The sequence below is a fragment of the Aotus nancymaae genome, unplaced genomic scaffold (assembly GCF_030222135.1).
Source record: "Aotus nancymaae isolate 86718 unplaced genomic scaffold, 86718_ANA_hifiasm-v0.15.2.pri h1tg000012l, whole genome shotgun sequence".
In the NCBI taxonomy this organism is placed as follows: domain Eukaryota; kingdom Metazoa; phylum Chordata; class Mammalia; order Primates; family Aotidae; genus Aotus; species Aotus nancymaae.
This window is the reverse complement of record NW_026988423.1, coordinates 41,700,839-41,714,896: the sequence shown is the minus strand read 5'-3', so window position 1 is coordinate 41,714,896 and position 14,058 is coordinate 41,700,839. Positions and strand designations below refer to the sequence as shown.

The 14,058-nt window shown below is 41.3% G+C and overlaps 1 protein-coding gene across 3 annotated transcripts in view; it reads right to left on the bottom strand.

Moving 5' to 3' along the window:
• LOC105714933 (S-adenosyl-L-methionine-dependent tRNA 4-demethylwyosine synthase TYW1) overlaps nucleotides 1-14,058 on the bottom strand; it is a 257,762-nt gene that overhangs the window by 82,150 nt on the left and 161,554 nt on the right. The gene's annotated exons all lie outside the window — the stretch shown is intronic.

Below are 14,058 nucleotides of genomic sequence, written 5' to 3'. Positions count from 1 at the left end.
TTAGTGTGGTAATGTGACAAGAGAGAAAAACTAGCCAATATAACACAGTAGAAAGCTCAGAAATAGATACATGTATATATGGAAACGTACAAATCATGGAGATAGAGAATGAATTATTCAAGAAATTATGTTGATTTAATCATTTACCCACTTGGGAGGATGAAATATCCCTGTGTCATATCATACCTTAAAAAATAAATATAGAAGCCAGGCACAGTGGTTCACACCTGCAGTCCCAGCACTTTGGGAGGCCAAGGTGGGCAGATTACTTGAATTCAGGAGTTTGAGACCAGCCTGGCCAACATGGTGAAACCCCATCTCTACTAAAAACACAAAAATTAGCTGGGCGTGGTGGCAGGTACCTTTAATCCCAGCTACACAGGAGGCTGAGGCAGAAGAATTACTTGAACCTAGGAGGCAGAGGTGGCAGTGAGCTGGAGTAATGCCACTGCACTCCAGCCTGGGCAACAGAGCGAGACTTTGTCTCAAAAAAATTTGAAAATTAAGAAATATATAGATAGATATAGGCAGATAGACAGATAATGTATGTATATGTATATACATACACATATCTTAAGTTCTTAAGTTCTTAATAAAATGTGTTTGCAAATCATAAAAAATAACAAACATCTCAAAAGAAAAAACTGGCAAAGAACCAAAACAGATACTTCAGGTCATGCTCTGTGGCTCGGGATGGAGTACATTGGTGCAATCACAGCTCACGGCAGCCTCAAACTCCTGGGGTCAAGAGATCCTCCCACCTCAGCCTCCCAGTAAGACTACAGGCACTAGCCACCACCTCTGGCTCAACTTAAAAAATTTTTTGTGACATTGTTACAATGGAATTTTTCGAAGCAATGAAAAAAGTTAACTATTGCTACATACAACATGGCTAAATGATAGACACATGCTACTAAAGAAGCGAGGCAAAATAAAAGAGTATATTGAGTGATTCAGAATAGTGGCTACCTTTGGAGGTAGCGGATGATGGGCAAAGAACATAAAAAATGCTTTTGGGAGCCAGGCGTGGTGGCTCATGAATGTAATCCCAGCACTTTGGGAGGCCAAGGTGGGCAGATCATGAGGTTAGGAAATCGAGACCATCCTGGCCAACATGGTGAAACCCCGTCTCTACTAAAAACACAAAAAAATTAGCTGGGAATGGTGGTGCGCACCTGTAGTCCCAGCTACGCAGGAGGCTAAGGCAGGGGAATCGCTTGAACCTGGGAGGCGGAGATTGCAGTGAGTCTAGATCACGTCACTACACTGCAGCCTGGGCAACAGAGCAAGACTCTGTCTCAAAAAAAAAAAAAGAAAAAGAAAAATGCTTTTGGGGTGCTAGTTATGCTGGTGAACTGACTTCACAGAAATTCATCAAGCTGTATACTTTTCATGTACCTCAGTGATATAGTACACTTAAAAACATCAACATTAAAAATCAGGTACATATGTTATTGCTTATAAAGCTGATAACGATGAAATACTAATATGTGGAGATGGACTTCATCATGTAAGAATGTACAAAAATGACAAGACTATATGATATAATCTTACTAAAGGGCAAATTTGGAAATAACTGTTAAACCTTTATAACTGTAGCCTCCTTTCACTGGAATTTCCCTTCTAGAATTTATTTTAAGTAAATGATCAGAAATATATACAAAGGTGTATATAAATTTTTGCAGGGCTATTTAATAGTAAACGGGTTAAGAAAATCATGACACACCCAACTAATGAAAAATTATGCAGCAATTTAAACCTGATGTAATAGAATAGAGAAAGGATCATGATATATTCCTAAGTGAAAAAATATCAGTAACTGAAACCTTTATTTTAGGAAAGGAGAAAAAGAAGAGCAATTTAAGCTAAAGCAAGCAGAGGAAAAGAAATGATAAAAATCAGAGCAGAAATCAATAAAATTGGTAAGAGAAAACCAAAAGAGAATAATCAACAAAACAAAAATCTGATTCTGGAAAAAATTAACAAACTTCTAGCCAGGCTAATCAAGAAAAAAGGAGAGAAGACACAAATTATCAATATCAAAAATGAAAAGATGAATCATGACTATTGATCTCACGAACAATTTATAAAGGGACTGCAGACACAACACCTACAAATTTGGTAACATACATGAAATGAGCAGATTCCTTGAAGATAAATTACCGAAACACAGGAAGAAATCTGAATAGGCCTATCTGTATTAAAGAAAATGAATCAAGAAATAATAACCTTCCACAACAGAAAACACCAGGCCCAGATGGGTACATTGATGAATTCTACCAAACATTTAGGAAAGAAATGATACCCATACACCACAATCTCTTCCAGGAAATAAAAGCAGAGTAAACCCTTCTCAGTTCATTCAATGAACTGGTATTCTAATACCAAAACCAGATAAAAGCATTTTCTTTTTTCAAAAGGGAAATTAGAGAACGGTATCTCTCATAAACACAGATAGAAAAATCCTAAACAAAATATTAGCAATTGAATCTAACAATGTATAAAAATAATAATATACCTGCTGACCAGCTGGGATTTATTCCAGGTATGCAAGGCTGGTTCAACATTCGAAATTCACTCAACATCACACATTGGCAGGGTAGTACAGAAAAATCATATGATCATATCAATTAATGATGAAAAGCATTTGACAAAAGCCAACATCTATTCACGATAAAATCCTCAGCAGGCTAGGTGTGGCAGCTCACGCCTGTAATCCCAGCACTTTGGGAGGCCGAGGTCAGCGGATTATGAGGTCAGGAGTTTGAGACCAGCCTGGCCAACAGAGTGAAACCCTGTCTCTACTAAAATTACAAAAATTAGCCAGGCATGGTGGTAAGTGGCTGTAATCCCAGCTACTGGAGGCTGAGGCAGAAGAATAGCTTGAACCCGGGAGGTGGAGGCTGCAGTGAGCCGAGATCATGCCACTGCACTCCAGCCTGGGTGACAGAGCAAGACTCCCTCTCAAAAAAAAAAAAAAAAAAAATCCTCGGCAAATAAGGAATTAAGAGGAACTCCTCCAACATAATAAAGAATATCTGTAGAGAACCTATAGCTAATAGCAAACTTAATAGTGGGACACTGTATACTTTCCCACTAAAATGTAACACTCCTGACTAATCAAAATCACAGAACTTTATAGCACAAGGAATGAGTCCTAATATATACAAATTTTGTTAGAGCTCTCTAGTCTTCCTCCCCAAAACACATAAGCACAATTTAATCATAAGAAAAACATCAGACAAATCCTAATCAAGGGATATTCTACAAAATACCTGACCAGTCCTGCTCAAAACTGTCAACGTATCAAAGACGAGGGAAGTCTGAGAAACTGTCCAGCCGAGAGAAGCCTGGGGGAGTAAGTCCATTAAGTGTAACGTGCTATCCTGAATGGGATCCTGGAATAGAAAAGGGGCATCCCTTCGGCAAAACCTAAAGAAATCTAAATAAAAATATGAATTTTATGTATTAATATTGGTCATAGGCCAGGTGCAGTGACTCACACCTGTAATCCCAATTACAGGTTGAGGAGGTCAAGGCGGGCAGATCGCCTAAGGTCAGGAGTTCGAGATGAGCCTGGCCAATACGGTGGAACCCCATCTCTACTAAGAATACAAACTTTAGTCAGGCATGGTGGCTGGCACCTGTAATCCCAGCTACTCAGGAGGCTGAGGCAGGAGAACACTTGAACCCAGAAGGCAGAGGTTGCAGTGAGCCAAGATCGTACCATTGCACTCCAGCATGGGCAACAGAGTAAGACTCTGTCTCAAAAAATAAACAACAAAAATACTGGTTCATAAATTGTAACAAATATACCATAGTAGTGTAACATGTTAATAATAACAGAAGCGGTGTATGCTGGGAAAGGGGGTGTGCATAGGAATTCTGTACTATCTTTGTAATTTTTCTGTAAATCTAAAACTGTTGTAGGAGATGTCACCAGGATGGTTCACTAGAGGCGCTTGGTACTCACCTCCTCCACAAAGGACCAGAATAGCATGTCGAGAACCACACCTCGAAAAGAGCATCTAAGAGACAATATGGGATTTTTGGCAGGGAAGTGACCGGGAATGTCTGAGGCACAGAAGGAGAGGGGAAAGGTGAGTGAGAGGTCCCCAGTGGCCCACATCCACACCACTGACACCTGCAACCCTACTCCCAGAAGAGCCCTCAGCCTTCCTGAGCCTGGTATAGGAGGCTTCCTAGAATCCACATGACTAACTGCTCCAGAGAGAGAATTCACACTGGGTCCCACTCACACCAGAAGCCCCAAGCAACCACATCACAGCACCGTATTGAGCTCAACCCCCACCAGACTGCATCCTGCCCTGGGCCCAACAGCACCTGCACCTCCACATCCCTGGAGCCCTGCGAAATCCCCCATGTTCTCCCAGAAGGCTGCAGCAGCACAACACCAGCCGGATCCAGTGGCATGGCCATGTCCCTAGCACTCTGATCCACCCCGTGTCCTACGCCTTGGGAAACAGACGGTACACCAGAATGACTACTCCTAGGAGAAAAAGAACTGAAACATGTGCTCCCCAAAGCCTGGGAGCTACGTGCCTAGGGCCACAGCCAGCAGTAGCAACCCCTCCCTGCCAGTGGCAGGGCTGCCAACATACCTGCACACCTACCTTCAGATGCCTTGAAAGCACGGCTTCTCCGCGCATCAAGACGTGTCTGCCCATCTGCATACGCTGACTAGGAGCCTGGGGATCAGCCTGCTCCACCTGTCACCATCCACTGTTACCACCTGCGTGCCTCCCAGGGGCCTGAGGATTGGTCCACTGCCATGAACACTGCCTAGGGGCCTAAGAACCCACACGCCCAGCCCATACCTACCAGTACCACTGCATGTGCATGCCACCTGGAGGCCCAAAGACTGGCCTGAGCAGGACCCCACGGCCACCACTGGTATCTGTGTCTGCCACCCAGGGGCATGCTGCCAACCACCAATGACTGGTACCTTACAACTGATTGAGCTGATATCCCCTTCCCAGCCATACCTTACCACAGTCTCCACTAACACCTGCAGCCTAAACCACTGAGAGAAACTCTCAGACACCACTCACATTGATTACAGTCAAAAAAGTCATAAAGAGACTCCACTGCTGCGCCCATCCAGAACCACTACACAACCAACACTATAAATTTACCTATGGGGGGCCGGGCGCGGTGGCTCACGGCTGTAATCCCAGCACTTTGGGAGGCCAAGGTGGGTGGATCATGAGGTCAAGAGATCGAGACCATCCTGGTCAACATGGTGAAACCCCATCTCTACTAAAAATACAAAAAATTGGCTGGGCATGGTGGTGCGTGCCTGTAATCCCAGCTACTCAGGAGGCTAAGGCAGGAGAATTGCCTGAATCCAGGAGGAGGAGGTTGCAGTGAGCCGAGATCGCGCCATTGTACTCCAGCCTGGGTAACAAGAGCGAAACTCTGTCTCAAAAAAAAAATATATATATATATACCTATGGGAAAAAGTCTTTCCCTATGAAAGCTAATCTATAAAATTGGAAGAAGTGACCATTAAACCAGATGCAAGGTATGAATGATAAGGACATAAGAAACATGAAAAAGCAAGAAAGCATGACTCCTCTTGTGTTAGTCCATTTGCACTACTATAAAAGAATACTTAGCCAGGCACAGTGGCTCAGGTCTGTAATCCTAGCATTTTGGGAGGCTGAGGCAGGAGGATCACTTCAGGTCAGGAGTTTGAGGCCAGGCTGGCCAACATGGTGAAACCCTATCTCTATTAAACATACAAAAATTAGCCAAGTGTGGTGGCGCACACCTGTAATTCCAGCTACTCGGGAGGCTGAGACACAAGAATTGCTTGAACCTGAGAGGTGGAGGTTGCAGTGAGCCAAGATTGACATTGTACCACTGCACTCCAGCCTGGGTGACAGAGCAACTCTGTCTCAAAAAAAAAAAAAAAAAAAAAAAAGAATCCCTAAAGCTGGGTAATTTATAAAGAAAAGAGATTTAGTTAGCTCACAGTTCTGCAGGGTGTACAGGAAGCATGGTACTGCCATCTGCTTCTGGTGAGGCCTCGGGAAGCATACACTCATGGTAGAAAGTGAAGGGGGAACAGGTGCATCACATGGTGAGAATGGGAGCAAGAGCAAAGGAGGAGAAAGGTGCCACACAGTTTTACACAACCAGATCTTGCAAGAACTCACTATTATAAGGACAGCACCAACCCATTCATCGGAGTATCTGCATGACCTAAACACCTTCCACGAGGCCCTACCTCCACAATTGGGGATTACATTTCAACATGAGATTTGGAGAGTACAAACATCTAAACTATATCTCCTCCAAAAGAAAATCAAAATTCTCCAGTGAAAGATCTTAAAAGAAAGGGAAATTTATGAAATGTCTGAAAATAATTCAAAATAATGATCTCAGTGAGAAACTTACTGAAATATAACACAGATAAGCAATACAAAGAAACAGATATCCTAAAATAGAACCAAATCAGAAATCTTGGAACAAAACAATTCAGTGAATGAAATAAAAAATAAAATCAAGAGCTTCAATAAGAATCTAGTTAGAGCAGAAGAAAGAACTTCTGAACTTGAAGACAAGTCTTTAGAAACAACTCAGATTTTAAAAAAAGAAAGATAATTTAGAAGGATGTAGAAAGCCTATGTGACATATAGGACAGCATAAAGCAAACATATATTTCAATTTCAGGAGTTCCAGAAAGAGAAGAAATGGGCAAAGGCATAAAAAACCTTTGCCCAATTTAATAAAATACTAGTTGAAAATTTCAAGTCTTTTTCTTTTTTTTTTTTTTATTTCTCCATGTCTTGAGAGAGAGAGATAGACAATCAGATACAGCAGGCTCAAAGATCCCTACATATATTCAATTCATAAAGGTTTTCTCTAAGGCACACTATAGTCAGGCTGTCAAAAGTGAAAGACAGAGAATTCTAAAAACAGCAAGAGAGTCAAGTCATATATAAGGGAATCTCCATTAGACTAAGGGCAAATTTCTTAGCAGAACCCTTATAAAACAGGAAAGAATGGGATGATATAATCAAAGTACCAAAAGAAAAAAACTGCTTATCAAAACTTCTACACCCAGCAAAACTATCCTTCAGAAATGAAGGAGAAATAAAGTCTTTCCCAGACAAGTAAAAACGGAGAATTCCTCACCACTAGACTAACCCTACAAGAAACATTTAAGGGAGTCCTACATCGGAAGTAGAAGAATGATATCTATCATCATAAAACTCTTCTAAAATGCAAGTTTACTGAAAAATAAAAGTATGCTCAGCAGTTTATAATCACAGACAAATGGAAGTAACCATCAGAAAGTCGTTAAATGAATGACATATCCATGGAACAGAATGCAACTAATTAAACTGTGAGGTAAAACTGCTTGTATACAAAGAGGTAAAACACATTAACTATATTGTTAAACAAACAAAAAAAGCAACTTGTAGGCAGTATGCAAAGCATGATCCAATTTGTACTTTAAAAAATTCAAGTATAGTTAGTATAAGCTAAACACGTCAATAAAGATAGTTTCTAAATTATAAATAGATATTCCTTCTAGGGAGTGAAACTTAAGCAGGAAGGAAATGGGGGCCCAGACATAGTGGTTTTCATTTTTATACTTCTGTATGTTTTATGAGAGCAAATTTGATAAAGTAATTATTTTCTTTAAAAAGAGATTACATTATACATATAGTATGATACATTAAAACAGTATGGATAGGTAGGTACAAATATACAACTACATCTATAAGCATAAGATTATTTTGTATTGTTTTGTTTTTTGAGACCGAGTCTTGCTTTGTCACCCAGACTGGAGTGCAGTGGCACAATCTTGGCTCACTGCAACCTCCACCTCCCATGTTCAAATGATTCTCCTGTCTCGGCCTCCCAAGTAGCTGGGATTATAGATATGTGCCACAACACTCAGCTAATTTTTATATTTTTAGTAGAGATGGGGCTTTGCCATGGCCGGTCTTGAACTCCTGACCTCAAGTGATCTGCCTACCTTGGCCTCCCAAAGGGAGGTCAGGAGTTTGAGACCATCCTTGGCCAACATGGTAAAACCCTGTCTCTACTAAAAATACAAAAATTAGCCAGGCATGGTGGCGCACACCTGTAATCCCAGCTACTCAGGAGGCTGAGGCAGGAGAATCGCTTGAATCCAGGAGGCTGAGGTTGCAGTGAGCCAAGATCGTGCCACTGCACTCCAGCCTGGGTGACTGAAGGAGAGACCATCTTGAAGAAAAAAAAAACAAAACAAAACTGGTGAGTATGTGTAAGAGGCGAGTTGAGTTCAAAATATGGAAACAGAACTTAGGTGCACAAACAGGGCAGTGGGGTGAGGGTGGATAGAATGATATGCTCAAGCAAGAGTATCAAAAGAGAAGGGGAAGGTGCTAGCAAAGAAGAAAAAAATAAGAGCAAAATGTTCTAAGACCACAAAGAAGGAGAGTTTCAAGAGGAAACTGACGGTGAGCAACGTGAAACAGGACTGCATTCAGGAGGATGAACTAGGAAGGCGTTGCAGATGTGGCCATTCATGAGTAAAGTCTTGGCAGAGCAGTTTCCGAGCATCCTAATGGTGAGTAACCCAGGTGTCAGCTAACGTTCTCCATAAAGAACCATATGGTACATATTTTAGTCTTGGAGAACCAAACGGTCTCTGTGGCAGCTACCCAACTCTGCCAGTGTAGCAGGAAAGCACCACAGACAATAGGTAATCAAGAATCATGGTGGCCAGGCGTGGCAGCTCAAGCCTGCAATCCCAGCACTTTAAGAAGCCATGGTGGGAAGATCACTTGAGCTGGGAGTTCCAGACCAGTATGGGCACATAGCAAGACCTGGTCTTTACTATAAATAAATTTTAAAAATTAGCCAGGTGTTACCGTGCATGCCTGTCGTCCCAGCTACTGAGGAGCCTGAGATGGGAGGATTGCTTGAGCCCAGGAGGTCAAGGCTGCTGTGATTAGACCACTGCATTCGAGCCTGGTCAACACAGCAAGTCCCTGTCTCAAAAAAAAAAAAAAAAGTAGAAAAAGAAAGAAGAAAAAAGAAAAAGAGGAGAAGGAGAAGGAGGAGCAGGAGAAAGAGAAGGGGGAGAGGCATGGCTGTGTCCCAATAAAACTTTATTTACAAAAACAGGCCACACCAGATTTGGGACCCTGAGCTGCAGTTCCCCAACCCCTCACCAGTCTCTGCTATTTCTGTTGGGAAATGACTGCTTTCAGATTCTGCCATCAGACACAGTAATTCTTGTTTGAATGCCGGTTTCCTGTTTGCAAAATCCTGCTACTGCTTGTAGCTATATGCCTCTATGTATTTTTCTTAACTGTGAAGATTTAAATGAAAATATGTGCCGGGCGCGGTGGCTCAAGCCTGTAATCCCAGCACTTTGGGAGGCTGAGGCGGGTGGATCACGAGGTCAAGAGATCGAGACCATCCTGGTCAACATGGTGAAACCCCGTCTCTACTAATACAAAAAATTAGCTGGGCACGGTGGCACGTGCCTGTAATCCCAGCTACTCAGGAGGCTGAGGCAGGAGAATTGCCTGAACCCAGGAGGCGGAGGTTGCGGTGAGCCGAGATCGCGCCATTGCACTCCAGCCTGGGTATCAAGAGCGAAACTCCGTCTCAAAAAAAAAAAAAAAAAAAGAAAATATGTAAGAATTCTGAATCACCCCTAACAGAGACATAGGAAAAAGAAAGACCTAGGTATTGGTAAGAGAGAAAGGGCTAGAAAATAAAAGGTAGAGCAGTAGAAGTTTCTGGATTACAGTCACAAGTAACAAAAGATAAAACAAACCCAGCCTGTAAAAATGTACTTCAGAATTAGGTTCTAATGGGTGAGCCAGGTGCAGTGCCTCATGCCTATAATCCCAGCACTTTGGGAGGCCGAAGCGGGTGGATCACCTGAGGTCAGGAGTTTGAGACCAGCCTGGCCAACATGAAACCCTATCTCTATTAAAAATACAAAAAGGTAGCCGGGTATGGTGGCTCACACCTATAATCCTAGCTACTCAGGAGGCTAAGGCAGGAGAATCGCTTGAACCTGGGAGGCGGAGGTTGCAGTGAGCTGAGATCATGCCACTGCACTCCAGCCTAGGCATCAGAATAAGACCCTGTCTCAAAAAAAAAAGAAGAAGAAGAAAAAGAAGAACCTAATGGGAGACAGAATCAGCTGAATTAGAGCAGCTCTGCCAAATTCTGGGGAGGTCTGGTGTGGTTACCATGGGTGCACTATAGGTAACTGATGTGTTAGAAAGTAAGTTTGAAATAGGATACATTAAATGGATTAAATAAAATTTACCCATAGGTTTTTAAGCATAAAATTCTCTGGGTTTCTTGAGCCCAGTGGACCCTGAAAGTCAACAAGTCAGTTATGGGCCAGACGGGGGAAAAAAGGCAAAGCCTTTATTTACTATGCACAAACACAGAACAAAACAAACTTACAGAACAAAGCAAATTTACAGTTATCTCGTGGATACTGTAGCAGAATCTGAAATTTCAGTCGCAAGAAAGAAACAGAATAGTAGAAAATCACTGAATAGTACCCATTCCTAATTAAACATGTATAAAATGTTACTAATAATTCTCTATTTAACATGATTTCCTTGGTCCTTTCCCTTAATGAAGGTAATATTTAGAAGGGTTTTCAGTGACTTGCCGCAATTCCCAACTTTGATCTAAATTTTGCTTTAAAGAGTTCCATTCAAACCTGACTTCCCCTATCACACAGGTGTTGTAGGATATAATCTTTGTTTGATGATGAAATGACCGTATTCAAACTGCACCTCCACTAAGAGATGGGCAGGTGGTAGCTTTTTGGTTTTGTGTTTTGTTTTGTTTTCTGGAGCTAAGAATGATACCAAAGGGTGGGTTTGTGTGTGTTTGTTTGTTTGTGGACTCTGCTTTTCTACTTCCCTATCTCCCTTCCAGAGATTATGAGGAAGTTCCAGCAAACCGAGCAGTCTTTAGCTTTCCTCTAATCCCTGTCCTCAGTCCCACCACACCCAGAAAATGGCAATCAGGAGTCCAAAAAGAATCACTGTCTTTACCCTAGGAGAAATGGTGCAGACAAATGGGTTATAAATACACAAATGGACCTGCAACCCAGGAATTCTCCAGTGTTTTTCAGGGCCTGCCAGATATTCTCAAAGAACATAAAGGCGAAAGATGGTAATTTGCTTTCATGAGCCAGGAACAGAAAAGAAGAGAAATGTGCTTTATGGTGACATAAATCTTTAAATAGTTAGCTTTGAAAGTCAATGGAGTCAACAGATAAGGATGAGCAAAAATAAAATGGAGTCTTCCTTCAGTCACTGGACCAGGTCGGGGTCTGCCCACGTCTTGTGATGTGGTTCACACGTTAGGTGGAGGAATGAATGATGATCTATCCCTTCAGGTTTTTAATATAGATTTTTTTTTTTCCCTTTTTTGACAAGCTACAAAGCTAGAAAAATATCACATCAGAAAGATTCTGAAACTGGTAGAGAAGAAGCTAACAAACTCCAAGAGCTGCTCAAATTTCATTTACATGATTGTTAACATTTCCAACAGGCAAAACACATTTTCCCCCAGTGTGGCTGGATGAAGGGGAGGTGCAAATGGCTGAATATAAATGGTATTTGTTTCAGTCCAATATCTCAGACTATGAAGGAACTAATGGCATGATTTTTTTTTCATTCCTGTGAAGGTGGCAAATGAGTTTTTGCCATGTGTATGTGAGTTTCTTATGGGCTCACATCAGAAGAGCAAGCCCTCTTCACACTGCCATAAATCAAATAAACCCATAGAGTTTCTATTATCTTCATTTCCCAAATGCACTAATAAAGGTTTTCAAATGTCAACTTGAGAAAGTGCTTCCTTCTTTCTAGTTTCAATGAGCAAAAGAAATTAGCTTCTGATCATTCTTTTTAATTTCCCTTTCCTGTAAATGCTTTTTGTCATAAATCAAACACAGTGATTCTCATATAAAGGTTCAACTCTAATCTCCAAAATGGCAATAGCTAGGCTAAAAAATTTTAAATAAGCCATGAGATGAATGGCTGTGAACGATTCCATTTAGAAGAAATTAAGGAGGATGAAATCTTCCTGGTAGTGGGGTAAAATGCCACTGGTCTCAGTCAAGGGGTGGGGGAGGTCAATGACTTCTTTGTTATCTATTTGTGGCAGTGAGCACAATCATTTTAAATCCCAAACACTTTTGATAAACATGAAAACGTTCCCTCAATGCTATTTGAAATTTCAAAGTAAATATCTTTAAAAACAAATTGAAAGCAATGGTTGTTTTTTAAAATGTGAGTTCAAACCACCTGGGTGCTCTTGGCGTGCCCCTTCCCCCAGTTCTCTGCCAGGTGAAAATCCATGATCATAAAAGTCACTTTACCTCTCAAGCAAACCTTGTTAACCGACCTTAGTTCCAACTTGGAGTCTCAAACTCACATTAATTTTTTTTTTAATCTTCTTACAACACTCTGTTGAATGAGTACAAAGCATTTACACACGTATCACAATAACTCAAGAATCCTGAGAAACTGCTGAAACCATTATAATAGAAATGAGAAACACATCATATCTCTACTGAGACATATAAAGATCAACTACCTCTTACATTTTTCTTCTCTACCTACATGTCCATGTTCAAGTCTTGCCCTTTCAAACCAACAGACCAATAACCCTCCCCTCAACGCCCCGGCAAACCCCAAAGCCTCTGTATTCCTTAATCCCAAGATGATATCTGTTCTCTTTCTCGCCAAACGTTACGACAGTCTGCCGTCCATCTCCACCAAACCACTGAGATTACTTAGGTAACAGGCCTCAATAATCTCCGGTTTGTCAAATACTTGGGTTTCTTTTTTTTCCAAATTAACTGATTTTTTTCTTTTATCTTGATTCTTTCCTTCTTCCTAATTTCCATAGGCTTATTTTGCCATTTCTTAGATTCAATGCTTAGCTTACTGAGCTAACTAGTAGATGACTAGATGCCCCCCCCAATCCCTATTCTCCTCTTTGTCCTCATGAGCAGAGTACCTTGCAGACATAAAACAGAACAAGCTCAAGTCCTCTGCAGGGACATGGATGGAGCTGGAGGCCACTGTCCTCAGCAAACTAACAGAGGAACAGAAAACCAATTACCACGTGCTCTCACTTACAGGAAGGAGCTAAATGATGAGAATACATGGACACACAGGGGAACAACACACACTCTGGGGCCTATCAGAGAGTGGAGAGTGGGAGGAGGGAGAGGAGCAGGAAAAAAATGAATGAGTACCAGGCTTAATACCTGGGTGACGAAATAATGTGTACAACACAGGTTCATCTATGTAAACAACGTGCACGTATACCTTTGAACTTAAAAAAAAAAACAGAGTGCACTTAAGCTACTTGGCCACAGCAATATATGATCTGTGGGGGACTGGTTCCAGGGCCCACATGGACACCAAAATCCATGGATGCTCCAGTTTCTTATATGAAATGATGTCATATTTGCATTTTACCTATGCACATTCTCCAATGTACTTTGAATAATCTCTAGATTACTTATAATAGCTAATACAATGTAAATGCTACGTAGTCCTTACACTGTATTTTTTTTATTGTTGTATTGTTATATTTTTCTAAATATTTTCAATGTGTGGTTGGTTGAATCTGCAAGGATAATACCTGTGGATACAGAGGGCCGACTCTGCTAAAAGAACCTATTTCCCAGTCTCCCTCTAGCAAGCGGTGGCTAAGACACCTACTTCTGGCTAACAAGATGTAAATGGAAGAGTTATGCAAATCATTTTAACAGAAAGAAGATGTGCCCTTCTCGTACCCATTGTTGTACTATCTACTCAAAATGAAAGCTGGAACGCCAACATAATGGCTGGAGCTCTAGCAACCATTATGAACCAGGAAGTTAACTGCAGATTGAAAGTCATCTGTTGAATGTCAAAGAAGATAGGACTCAGAGGCTCTGATGACATGTAAAGCCACCGTATCAGCCTCTGGTTCACCTATGTTCAGCCTTCTATGACATTACAAGAAAAGATATACCTAACTTGATTA